This window comes from Oncorhynchus kisutch, linkage group LG4, assembly GCF_002021735.2.
Source record: "Oncorhynchus kisutch isolate 150728-3 linkage group LG4, Okis_V2, whole genome shotgun sequence".
NCBI lineage: Eukaryota > Metazoa > Chordata > Actinopteri > Salmoniformes > Salmonidae > Oncorhynchus > Oncorhynchus kisutch.
This window is the reverse complement of record NC_034177.2, coordinates 9,895,333-9,908,748: the sequence shown is the minus strand read 5'-3', so window position 1 is coordinate 9,908,748 and position 13,416 is coordinate 9,895,333. Positions and strand designations below refer to the sequence as shown.

Below are 13,416 nucleotides of genomic sequence, written 5' to 3'. Positions count from 1 at the left end.
AGATTAACACTGGAGTGATAAATGATCAGATGGTCATGTACAGGTAGAGATATTGGTGTGCAGAAGAGCAGAAAAGTAAATAAATAAAAACTGTATGGGGATGAGGTAGGTGAAAAGGGTGGGCTATTTACCAATAGACTATGTACAGCTGCAGCGATCGGTTAGCTGCTCAGATAGCTGATGTTTGAAGTTGGTGAGGGAGATAAAAGTCTCCAACTTCAGCGATTTTTGCAATTCGTTCCAGTCACAGGCAGCAGAGTACTGGAACGAAAGGCGGCCAAATGAGGTGTTGGCTTTAGGGATGATCAGTGAGATACACCTGCTGGAGCGCGTGCTACGGATGGGTGTTGCCATCGTGACCAGTGAGCTGAGATAAGGCGGAGCTTTACCTAGCATAGACTTGTAGATGACCTGGAGCCAGTGGGTCTGGCGATGAATATGTAGCGAGGGCCAGCCGACTAGAGCATACAAGTCGCAGTGGCGGGTGGTATAAGGTGCTTTAGTGACGAAACGGATGGCACTGTGATAGACTGCATCCAGTTTGCTGAGTAGAGTGTTGGAAGCCATTTTGTAGATGACATCGCCGAAGTCGAGGATCGGTAGGATAGTCAGTTTTACTAGGGTAAGCTTGGCGGCTTGAGTGAAGGAGGCTTTGTTGCGGAATAGAAAGCCGACTCTTGATTTGATTTTCGATTGGAGATGTTTGATATGAGTCTGGAAGGAGAGTTTGCAGTCTAGCCAGACACCTAGGTACTTATAGACGTCCACATATTCTAGGTCGGAACCATCCAGGGTGGTGATGCTAGTCGGGCATGCAGGTGCAGGCAGCGACCGGTTGAAAAGCATGCATTTGGTTTTGTAAGCGTTTAAGAGCAGTTGGAGGCCACGGAAGGAGTGTTGTATGGCATTGAAGCTTGTTTGGAGGTTAGATAGCACAGTGTCCAAAGACGGGCCGAAAGTATATAGAATGGTGTCGTCTGCGTAGGGGTGGATCAGGGAATCGCCCGCAGCAAGAGCAACATCATTGATATACACAGAGAAAAGAGTCGGCCCGAGAATTGAACCCTGTGGCACCCCCATAGAGACTGCCAGAGGACCGGACAGCATGCCCTCCGATTTGACACACTGAACTCTGTCTGCAAAGTAATTGGTGAACCAGGCAAGGCAGTCATCCGAAAAACCGAGGCTACTGAGTCTGTCGATAAGAATATGGTGATTGACAGAGTCGAAAGCCTTGGCAAGGTCGATGAAGACGGCTGCACAGTACTGTCTTTTATCGATGGCGGATTACCTGTGATCTTCTGTGTAGATGAACCCCTTACCTTCTAGCGACTCTTGTCTAGCTTGTGAGCGACATACATGTCACATTTGTTCGTGAGAGTCTCAGCTTTTCATAGAGAGCTAATAGTTTGTAACTCAAACCATTCGGACTCCACAGGTGTTTTTTTGTAGATGACCAGGACCAGGGCTCCTTCAGGATCCGCCTTTGTCTCACAAACACCGCTCTAGCTCAGTCTCTAGTAATCATACAGGCTAATGTTGGATACAATTGAAATATATGAATCCAATGGTACAACCCAGAAGTCTGTAGCTTAAACACACAATGTTTAATACGGGTTAGAAGTCCAAATTGTGCCGGTATCACGGTGGGACTCATTGGGTTAAAAGGGTCATCCACATGAATATTCCCCTCCTGTGTCCTGTCACTCTCACAAAGGTAATGTCCTCTCTTTCCCTCTGGCCCATTGTCATTCCAAGCACATCCTCTCACGCTTGTCGTGTTTTTAAGCGATTTATTTATTCAACCGTCTCCGATCGTCCTCCCTAGCGAGGGTCCACCCCCCTATGACCCCCCCTATTGCCTGCTTGTTGCCTCCATGGCTCTTAGCAGCAATAAGCAATTACCAAACCATCAGCCATTTGTCCTTTCCCCATTTATCGCAAAACATGTTTTCGTAATTGTTGCTCCCCTCGCAAAAGGTGCCTCCCACCCTGTTATTAGAGGCTTAATTGCGCCAAGCTAATGGCCCTAGAGGACAATGTGGACAATGTCCCCCCCCCCCCCCCCACAATCGCTCACAATTATCTCCTTCATTTTGAAACCATTCAGATGTTTGCGCTGTGTTAGCTTGGGTTGATCAGGGATCCAGGCTACTGCAAGGCGGTGGTTCCATTTCCTTTTGCTTTCTTTGTCGAGGTTCAGTGGGGAGCTCAGAGCCGTAAGCTCAAATCATTGTTGTTTTGGCTCTGGCTGCAAAATGGGCTTAGAGAAGGCTCTCTGGAAAGGCCTCTCTGTTTCAGGTGAATAAAGTCTTCTCACGCAGCTTCGCTGTCCATGTGCTTCCGCCTCAACTTTGCATAGTTGCACAGGGAATAAATAGGCAGTATTTGGAATTTATTTTGTGCGTTTCATACCATTTTAAGCATTTCTTGTTGACTGGAGGGGTGTCAACATTTGAACAGAAATTCTACCCCTTGAAACACAGATATATAAGATATATAACAGATATATAACAGATATATAACACAGACAATAAGGCCAATTTTGCATTAAGTACTTCTGTGTATTTGGCCTGCTAATCGAAGGGAAGTTGTTTGGCAGCATTGCTGTGTTTACGGAAAATGAAAGCCCCAGGCCGTGAGGTGCCCCCCTGCCGAATGTGACTTGACTGTTCGACATCATCTCTCAAATGATAGGCACTTCCTCTAATGGCCCGGCCTCATCTCCTGTCTCCCCTGGAGTTTGCCTGTCTACCCCGGGCCACTCAGGAGCCCGAGCGAGCTGGCGCGCTGGGGGAAAACTTCACTGGCTGAAATATATGAACAGTAGTGTAGAGTTTTTTTTTCTCTTGATTTTTTTTTTTACTGCCGCTGCTGGCAGGCATGAGATGGTTTGGCGCTGTCCAGAGAAATGACTTCTCTCTTGTCTGTTGCTGTGTCTATGGCGGTAGACCGGTGGAGACACTGTTCTGTACTGCATGTGTGGTAGCTCCAGTTGTCCACCAACAAGCACTTAAATAAGAAGGGAAAGAGGTGGCGTGTGTTAGCCTGCGTTGAACTCAGCTGTGAAATTCTGAAGCTGAGGAACGAAGGTCTGACCAGCTGCTGTGAGAACCCCCTGGGGAACACTACCCCTGGCCCATAGAGCCTTTGACATGAAGGCTGTAGGCTGTCAGTGCTGCTAAAGTTCGGTTGAATGGAGGTTGGTGGGAGAAAAGGAGTGGGGTTGTGGAAACGTGATGAGAGGTCAAAGTAGGGAAATGTGGATACCTTTGGTACTTTAGGATCACCCTGTTTTCCTGGAGTCTCACACAATAGAAGTGTTTACTGAAAGCCTGTACTCCTCAGGAAATTACACAAGGCCACATTTAGGCTTCAGCCAGAGACGTGCTGCCCAAGAGGCTATAAGTGTGGTTGTTATAGAGAGTGGCTCTCAAAAACACTGCTGCTACTGGCTGCTTTTACAGTGCTGGGAACACACAACTGCAGGCTGCCGTGACAATGCTGGAAACACACTGCTGCAGGCTGCCGTTACAGTGCTGAGAACACACTGCTGCTGGCTGCCGTTACAATGCTGGGAACACACTGCTGCTGGCTGCCGTTACAGTGCTGGGAACACACTGCTGCTGGCTGCCGTTACAGTGCTGGGAACATACAGCTGCAGGCTGCCGTTACAGTGCTGGGAACACGCCGCTACTGGCTGCCGTTACAGTGCTGGGAACACACCGCTGCTGGTTCCGTTACAGTGCTGGGAACACACTGCTGCTGGCTGCCGTTACAGTGCTGGTAACACACTGCTGCAGGCTGCTGTTACAGTGCTGGGAACACACTGCTGCTGGTTCCGTTACAGTGCTGGGAACACACTGCTGCTGGTTCCGTTACAGTGCTGGGAACACACTGCTGCTGGTTCCGTTACAGTGCTGGGAACACACTGCTGCTGGTTCCGTTACAGTGCTGGTAACACACTGCTGCTGTTTCCGTTACAGTGCTGGGAACACACTGCTGCTGGTTCCGTTACGGTGCTGGGAACACACTGCTGCTGGTTCCGTTACAGTGCTGGGAACACACTGCTGCTGGTTCCGTTACAGTGCTGGGAACACACTGCTGCTAACTGCTGTTACAGTGCTGGGAACACACTGCTGCTGGCTGCCGTTACAGTGCTGGGAACACACAGCTGCAGGGTGCCGTTAAAGTGCTGGGAACACACTGCTGCTGGCGGATGTTACAGTGCTGGGAACACGGCGCTACTGGCTGCCGTTACAATGCTGGGAACACACTGCTGCTGGTTCCGTTACAGTGCTGGGAACACACTGCTGCTGGTTCCGTTACAGTGCTGGGAACACACTGCTGCTGGTTCCGTTACAGTGCTGGGAACACAATGCTGCTGGCTGCTTTTACAGTGCTGGGAACACACTGCTGCAGGCTGCCGTTACAGTGCTGGGAACACGCCGTTGCTGGCTGCCGTTACAGTGCTGGTAACACACTGCTGCTGGTTCCGTTACAGTGCTGGGAACACACTGCTGCTGGTTCCGTTACAGTGCTGGGAACACACTGCTGCTAACTGCCGTTACAGTTCTGGGAACACACTGATGCTGGCTGCCGTTACAGTGCTGGGAACACACTGCTGCTGGTTCCGTTACAGTGCTGGGAACACACTGCTGCTAACTGCCGTTACAGTTCTGGGAACACACTGATGCTGGCGGATGTTACAGTTCTGGGAACACACTGATGCTGGCTGCCGTTACAGTGCTGGGAACACACTGCTGCTGGTTCCGTTACAGTGCTGGGAACACACTGCTGCTGGTTCAGTTACAGTGCTGGGAACACACTGCTGCTGGTTCCGTTACAGTGCTGGTAAAACACTGCTGCTAACTGCCGTTACAGTGCTGGGAACACACTGCTGCTGGCTGCTGTTACAGTGCTGGGAACACACAGCTGCAGGGTGCCGTTAAAGTGCTGGGAACACACTGCTGCTGGCGGATGTTACAGTGCTGGGAACACGGCGCTACTGGCTGCCGTTACAATGCTGGGAACACACTGCTGCTGGTTCCGTTACAGTGCTGGGAACACACTGTTGCTGGCTGACATTAAAGTGCTGGGAACACACTGCTGCTGGTTCCGTTACAGTGCTGGGAACACAATGCTGCTGGCTGCTTTTACAGTGCTGGGAACACACTGCTGCTGGTTCCGTTACAGTGCTGGGAACACACTGCTGCAGGCTGCCGTTACAGTGCTGGGAACACGCCGTTGCTGGCTGCCGTTACAGTGCTGGTAACACACTGCTGCTGGTTCCGTTACAGTGCGGGAAACACATCATTGCTGGCTTCCGTTACAGTGCTGGGAACACACTGCTGCTGGTTCCGTTACAGTGCTGGGAACACACTGCTGCTGGTTCCGTTACAGTGCTGGGAACACACTGCTGCTAACTGCCGTTACAGTTCTGGGAACACACTGATGCTGGCTGCCGTTACAGTGCTGGGAACACACTGCTGCTGGTTCCGTTACAGTGCTGGGAACACACTGCTGCTAACTGCCGTTACAGTTCTGGGAACACACTGATGCTGGCGGATGTTACAGTTCTGGGAACACACTGATGCTGGCTGCCGTTACAGTGCTGGGAACACACTGCTGCTGGTTCCGTTACAGTGCTGGGAACACACTGCTGCTGGTTCAGTTACAGTGCTGGGAACACACTGCTGCTGGTTCCGTTACAGTGCTGGTAAAACACTGCTGCTAACTGCCGTTACAGTGCTGGGAACACACTGCTGCTGGCTGCTGTTACAGTGCTGGGAACACACAGCTGCAGGGTGCCGTTAAAGTGCTGGGAACACACTGCTGCTGGCGGATGTTACAGTGCTGGGAACACGGCGCTACTGGCTGCCGTTACAATGCTGGGAACACACTGCTGCTGGTTCCGTTACAGTGCTGGGAACACACTGTTGCTGGCTGACATTAAAGTGCTGGGAACACACTGCTGCTGGTTCCGTTACAGTGCTGGGAACACAATGCTGCTGGCTGCTTTTACAGTGCTGGGAACACACTGCTGCTGGTTCCGTTACAGTGCTGGGAACACACTGCTGCAGGCTGCCGTTACAGTGCTGGGAACACGCCGTTGCTGGCTGCCGTTACAGTGCTGGTAACACACTGCTGCTGGTTCCGTTACAGTGCGGGAAACACATCATTGCTGGCTTCCGTTACAGTGCTGGGAACACACTGCTGCTGGTTCCGTTACAGTGCTGGGAACACACTGCTGCTGGTTCCGTTACAGTGCTGGGAACACACTGCTGCTAACTGCCGTTACAGTTCTGGGAACACACTGATGCTGGCTGCCGTTACAGTGCTGGGAACACACTGCTGCTGGTTCCGTTACAGTGCTGGGAACACACTGCTGCTAACTGCCGTTACAGTTCTGGGAACACACTGATGCTGGCGGATGTTACAGTTCTGGGAACACACTGATGCTGGCTGCCGTTACAGTGCTGGGAACACAATGCTGCTGGTTCCGTTACAGTGCTGGGAACACACTGCTGCTGGTTCCGTTACAGTGCTGGGAACAAACTGCTGCTGGTTCCATTACAGTGCTGGGAACACACTGCTGCTATCTGCCGTTACAGTTCTGGGAACACACTGCTGCTGGTTCCGTTACAGTGCTGGGAACACACTGCTGCTGGTTCCGTTACAGTGCTGGGAACACACTGCTGCTAACTGCCGTTACAGTGCTGGGAACACACTGCTGCTGGTTCCGTTACAGTGCTGGGAACACACTGCTGCTAACTGCCGTTACAGTTCTGGGAACACACTGATGCTGGCGGATGTTACAGTGCTGGGAACACATTGATGCTGGCTGCCGTTACAGTGCTGGGAACATAATGCTGCTGGCTGCTGTTACAGTGCTGGGAGCACGCCATTGCTGGCTGACATTACAGTGCTGGGAACACACTGCTACAGTGCGATGAACACACTGCCTGTTGCAAAGCATTACACGTGTGGCCTAACAAAGGTGTAGACTGGGTTTACAGGGATCATTCTGTGTGGAACACTCAGAGCACCGCTTCATATGCCAGAGGAAAGTCATTTTCCCAGTGAGGGAACAATTTTATTGACTAGCCCAATAGTTGTAATGCTCCTGAGGCCACAGACAGTGGATCAGAATGGATGCGTGAACCGCTCTCCTCAAACAGATACACTGTGGCAACCCTGCAGTCGGTATGTTAAAACGAACTGACCCACAAACTCGTTCAATTGCAATATGGGGCAGTTTTTAACTTTTTTTCTCCATTTTGAGATTTGGATGTAAATTCTGCCCTTGGTCCTGCAATAAGCATGAAGAATACCAATAGGTACCAATAACCTCTCGTATAGCACACCGACTGTGAAAGTGCAGTGAGCGGGGAGGGAGAGGTTGAGCCCATTATCTACCTGAGATTGGAGTCCGAAGGAGAGCAAAACGAAGGCGAAGAGTCCGTGATTAGTTTTCCTTACCCCGCTACTTCTGCTACCACCTATCTTTCTCCCACATACCCTCTTCAGCCTCTCACAAGCCCACCCCCTCTCTCTCTCGATCACTTTCTCTCTGTCTGTCTCTCTTTCTTTCTCTTTCTTTCTGTCTCTCTGTCTCTCTCTCTTTCTCACACACACCGGCCGGCCTGCCTGCCTGCCGATTATGTGACTTCAGCTGCCTGGACTGGGAGGGCAGCAAATTAAATTGACCATCTCCAGAGTCTTAACAGCTGGGGATGCAGATTAGTTAAATGTCTATTTATTTTAAGGCTATGGTAATGCTGAGGTTTCTCTTCTATTCCTCGCTCCCTCCCTCACTCTCTCTTTCTGTCTCTGCAGCCCCAGCACTCACCCCCCTCCCTCACTCTCTCTTTCTGTCTCTGCAGCCCCAGCACTCACCCCCCTCCCTCACTCTCTCTTTCTGTCTCTGCAGCCCCAGCACTCACCCCCCCCCCACTCTCTCTTTCTGCCTCTGCAGCCCCAGCACTCACCCCCCTCCCTCACTCTCTCTTTCTGTCTCTGCAGCCCCAGCACTCACCCCCCCCCCACTCTCTCTTTCTGCCTCTGCAGCCCCAGCACTCACCCCCCTCCCTCACTCTCTCTTTCTGTCTCTGCAGCCCCAGCACTCACCCCCCTCCCTCACTCTCTCTTTCTGTCTCCACAGCCCCAGTACTCATCCCCCTCCCTCCCTCCCTCTCTCTTTCTGTCTCTGCAGCCCCAGCACTCACCCCCCTCCCTCACTCTCTCTTTCTGTCTCCACAGCCCCAGCACTCATCCCCCTCCCTCCCTCCCTCTCTCTTTCTGTCTCTGCAGCCCCAGCACTCATTCCCCTCCCTCACTCTCTCTTTCTGTCTCTGCAGCCCCAGCACTCACCCCCCTCCCTCACTCTCTCTTTCTGTCTCCACAGCCCCAGCACTCATCCCCCTCCCTCCCTCCCTCTCTCTTTCTGTCTCTGCAGCCCCAGCACTCATCCCCATCCCTCACTCTCTCTTTCTGCCTCCGCAGCCCCAGCACTCACCCCCCTCCCTCACTCTCTCTTTCTGCCTCCGCAGCCCCAGCACTCATCCCCCTCCCTCACTCTCTTTCTGTCTCCGCAGCCCCAGCACTCATCCCCCTCCCTCACTCTCTCTTTCTGTCTCCTCAGCCCCAGCACTCATCCCCCTCCCTCACTCTCTCTTTCTGTCTCTGCAGCCCCAGCACTCATCCCCCTCCCTCACTCTCTCTTTCTGTCTCTGCAGCCCCAGCACTCACCCCCTCCCTCACTCTCTCTTTCTGTCTCTGCAGCCCCAGCACTCACCCCCCTCCCTCCCTCATTCTCTCTTTCTGTCTCCGCAGCCCCAGCACTCACCCCCTCCCTCCCTCCCTCACTATCTCTTTCTGTCTCCGTAGCCCCACCATTCACCCCCCTCCCTCACTCTCTCTTTCTGTCTCCGCAGCCCCAGCACTCATCCCCCTCCCTCACTCTCTCTTTCTGTCTCCGCAGCCCCAGCACTCATCTCCCTCCCTCACTCTCTCTTTCTGTCTCCGCAGCCCCAGCACTCACCCCCCTCCCTCCCTCACTCTCTCTTTCTGTGTCCGCAGCCCCAGCACTCACCCCCCTCCCTCACTCTCTCTTTCTGTCTCCGCAGCCCCAGCACTCACCCCCCTCCCTCACTCTCTCTCTCTGTCTCCGCAGCCCCAGCACTCACACCCCTCCCTCACTCTCTCTTTCTGTCTCCGCAGCCCCAGCACTCACCCCCCTCCCTCACTCTCTCTTTCTGTCTCCGCAGCCCCAGCACTCACCCCCCTCCCTCCCTCACTCTCTCTTTCTGTCTCCGCAGCCCCAGCACTCACCCCCCCCCTCACTCTCTCTTTCTGTCTCCGCAGCCCCAGCACTCACCCCCCCCTCACTCTCTCTTTCTGTCTCCGCAGCCCCAGCACTCACCCCCCTCCCTCACTCTCTCTTTCTGTCTCCGCAGCCCCAGCACTCACCCCCCCTCCCTCACTCTCTCTTTCTGTCTCCGCAGCCCCAGCACTCACCCCCCCTCCCTCCCTCACTCTCTCTTTCTGTCTCTGCAGCCCCAGCACTCACCCCCCTCCCTCCCTCACTCTCTCTTTCTGTCTCCGCAGCCCCAGCACTCACCCCCCTCCCTCCCTCACTCTCTCTTTCTGTCTCCGCAGCCCCAGCACTCACCCCCCTCCCTCACTCTCTGTAATGTAAATACACAGCCTTTTCTAAAGCCCCATCGCTGGCTGTGGCGAGTGGTAATCCGTTAACCTGGTTATTCCACAGATGAAATTAGATCATTTTGGAAAGTGAACATATCAATGTAAGTAGTAAGTGCACGGAATGGAGGTTCACCAATGGCATTTGCTGCAGTCCCAGGCCGTGATGGGGGAAACTGTTGTTTTTGGTATGCTAATGAATGGTTCAGTCAAAAGAGCTTTGATGCCAGCCTATCAGAAAGGGTGAAATCATTGACCCAAAATGTCTTTCCTCTTTCCAATAGCTGCTCTATCAAGTTGTACTTTACACCCGATTCACAGGTCCAGGTCAGGAAAAGGGTGAAACTGGGATTCTGTTAGAAACGGGATTCCTTTGCATGTAAAAACTCAGAGGAGATGACCAGCTCAAGTAGGTCGTAGCTCTCAGAAACGAGGAAGGGGACATGACAGCACCCATGACACGAGTCATAGCGGGTGCTAAGCTAACCGATCAGATTAAAGGCTTTGCATCTGTCGCTTGCGTAATGACATTAAACAGTGCATCACAATTAAAGATAATCACAGATAATGAGCGCCACCAGCATAATTTTCTCCGTCAGCAGCATAGCCAAAGACTATGAGAAACAAAGAGGGAAAAGTCTGCTACTGGAGAAGGAGGGTAACCATTGGATATCTGGGTCCTCAGCCAGCGGTTGGATGGCGTAGATAACGGATATAATCCAACTTTGTGATCATCATCATGACACCATTTTCAGACGCTAATCATCCTCTGAGGATGGCCAATGTCAGACCGAGCTGCCCAGATGCCCATTTGTTGGGCAAGACAAGCCAACACGTAACATGACGCTGCCAGAGTGCCAACACGTAATTGCATGACGCTGCCAATTTCAAGCAGGAAAATGTTTTCTGAAAGCGTCAGGAAACAAAAGCCCTCGATAAATAAGGGGGGCGACATCCTGGTTTGCATGCTGGGTAATGTATGCCTTCAACGTCAACCCTCCCCTGCGAAAGCCAATGTAATTGCTGAGTAATCTGAGATATTTTGATTCTATGGTTTGTTTGAATCCCTCCAATGAAGGATGTTTGTGGAGGGTTGGTGTATTAGCTGTAGCCTTAAAACATGTACAGGCATGCATGGCAGGACAGAGGAGCCGACTCAGGCGGGGGTGTAATTGCTGTCTGTGTAAAAATCCAGTTCGCAGCGTGAATGACAAATGCTCTGCAACGTGATGATGAGCGGCGCGCGTTCGGAGGCCCTTCTGGCAAATGAAACAATGGCTTTTCGACTGACCGATCGGGTCGCAGCATGGCTGATTCGATTTGCGCCGAAGATTTGTCATTGCGGAGAGCACCAGTGTGCATCGTACACACATATAATCACTGGCAGTCCTAGGACACCCTCAGGGTACAATCAGCCCTCGTCATTGGCTTCTCTCCCTCTCTCCCTCTCTCCCTCTCTCCTTCTCTCCCTCTCTCCTTCTCTCCCTCCTTCTCTCCCTCTCTCCTTCTCTCTTCTCTCCCTCTCTCCTTCTCTCCCTCTCTCCTTCTCTCCTCTCCTCCCCTCTCTCCTTCTCTCCCTCTCTCCTTCTCTCCCTCTCTCCTTCTCTCCTTCTCTCCCTCTCTCCTTCTCTCCCTTCTCTCCTTCTCTCCCTCTCTCCCTCTCTTTCTCTACTTCTCTCCTTCTCTCCCTCTCTCCTTCTCTCCCTCTCTCCCTCTCTCCCTCTCTCCCTCTCTCTCTCCCTCTCTCCTCTCTCCTCTCTCCTCTCTCCCTTCCTCTCTCCCTCTCTCCTTCTCTCCCTTCTCTCCCTCTCTCCTTCTCTCCTTCTCTCCTTCTCTCCCTCTCTCCTTCTCTCCCTCTCCCTTCTCCTTCTCCTCCTTCTCTCCTCTCTCCTTCTCTCCTTCTCTCTCTCCTCTCCCCTCTCCTCTCTTCTCTACTCTCTCGCTTCTCTCCTCTCTCCTTCTCTCCCTCTCTCCTCTCTCCTTCTCTCCCTCTCTCCCTCTCTCCTTCTCTCCCTCTCTCCCTCTCTCCTTCTCTCCCGCTCTCCCTCTCCTTCCTCTCCCTCTCCCTCTCTCCTTCTCTCCTTCTCTCCCTCTCTCCTTCTCTCCTCTCTCTCCTCTCTCCCTCTCTCCTCTCTCCTATCTCCCTCTCTCCCCGCTCTCCTTCTCTCCCTCTCTCCTTCTCTCCTTCTCTCCCTCTCTCCTTCTCTTCCTTCTCCCGCTCTCCTTCTCTTCCGCTCTCCTCCCTCATCGTCCTGTCTCTCCCGCTCTCCTTCTCATCCTTCTCTCCTTCTCTCTCTCCCTCTCTCCCGCTCTCCTTCTCTCACTCTCTCCTTCTCTCCCTCTCTCCTTCTCTCCTTCTCTCCCGCTCTCCTTCTCTCCCTCTCTCCTTCTCTCCTTCTCTCCCTCTCTCCTTCTCTCACTCTCTCCTTCTCTCACTCTCTCCTTCTCTCCCGCTCTCCTTCTCTCCCGCTCTCCTTCTCTCACTCTCTCCTTCTCTCCCGCTCTCCTTCTCTCACTCTCTCCTGCTCTCTTTTCTTCCCCTTTTCTCAGGCTGGCTAACCCTGAACTAATGTTATTTTTTTAAACAGTGTTTTATTTATTCTTGCACGGCAGGTTTTATCGACAGTGCTCCCTAAGCTGCAGGGGAGATTGTATCAGACACCATTCCTGGGGATGCTAATAGAAGGGGGATTTTTAGTCTGCTGTCTCCGATCAGGAGCAGCGGGTAATGATAGCATAATTACACCGTGATTCGTCCACCCCTGCACTTCTTGTTCCCCTGACTGCCCATTCGTTCCTTTGCCCACTTTCCCCAACTCCAAGCTCCTCTATGCATCTCTTCACTGATCCCTCCATCACTCGCTCGATTTGAATTCAACTCAAAGTAAATTGCTTGTTGTATTGTTCTTGCGGCTTCATTTACTGCTGGGTATGGTTAAAGGAGTCGCACTCCCACGTACAGGGTCATTATTGAGGCAAACGTAACGTGTGGATGTGAAGCGTGGGTAGAAGCTCAACGTCACATCTCAGAGGGCCCCCTGGAGAAGTGGGGAACAGCCTGTCCTGCCTCTTGTGGGGGGGGGGGGGGGGGAGGCAGGTGTGTCCTGCCTCTTGTGGGGGGGGTGGGGGGGGGGGGCAGGTGTGTCCTGTCTCTTGTGGGGGGGGGGGGGGCAGGTGTGTCCTGTCTCTTGTGGGGGGGGGGGGAAGCAGGTGTGTCCTGCCTCTTGTGGGGGGGGGGAGCAGGTGTGTCTGGCCTCTTGTGGGGGGGGGGGGGGGGGAGCAGGTGTGTCCTGCCTCTTGTGGGGGGGAGCAGGTGTGTCCTGCCTCTTGTGGGGGGGGAGCAGGTGTGTCCTGCCTCTTGTGGGGGGGGGGGGGGGCAGGTGTGTCCTGCCTCTTGTGGGGGGGGGGGAGGCAGGTGTGTCCTGCCTCTTGTGGGGGGGGGGGAAGCAGGTGTGTCTTGCCTCGTGTGGGGGGGAAAAAGCAGGTGTGTCTTGCCTCTTGTGGGGGGGGGGGGGGGGAAGCAGGTGTGTCTTGCCTCTTGTGTGTGGGGGGGGGGGGGGGGGGGAGCAGGTGTGTCTGGCCTCTTAAGGGGGGGAAAAAGCAGGTGTGTCCTGCCGATGTAACCGGAAGAGGACCACAACACTTAACGCGTCTAACACACATTGATGTCACAGAGGCACAAGTAGAGAGAGAGAGAGAGAGTAAGGGAGA

The 13,416-nt window shown here is 53.2% G+C and overlaps 1 protein-coding gene across 1 annotated transcript in view; it reads left to right on the top strand.

Annotated features, from left to right (window-relative positions):
* Window positions 1-13,416, top strand: part of LOC109881252 (receptor-type tyrosine-protein phosphatase S) — a 418,713-nt gene that overhangs the window by 234,628 nt on the left and 170,669 nt on the right. The window lies entirely within an intron of this gene.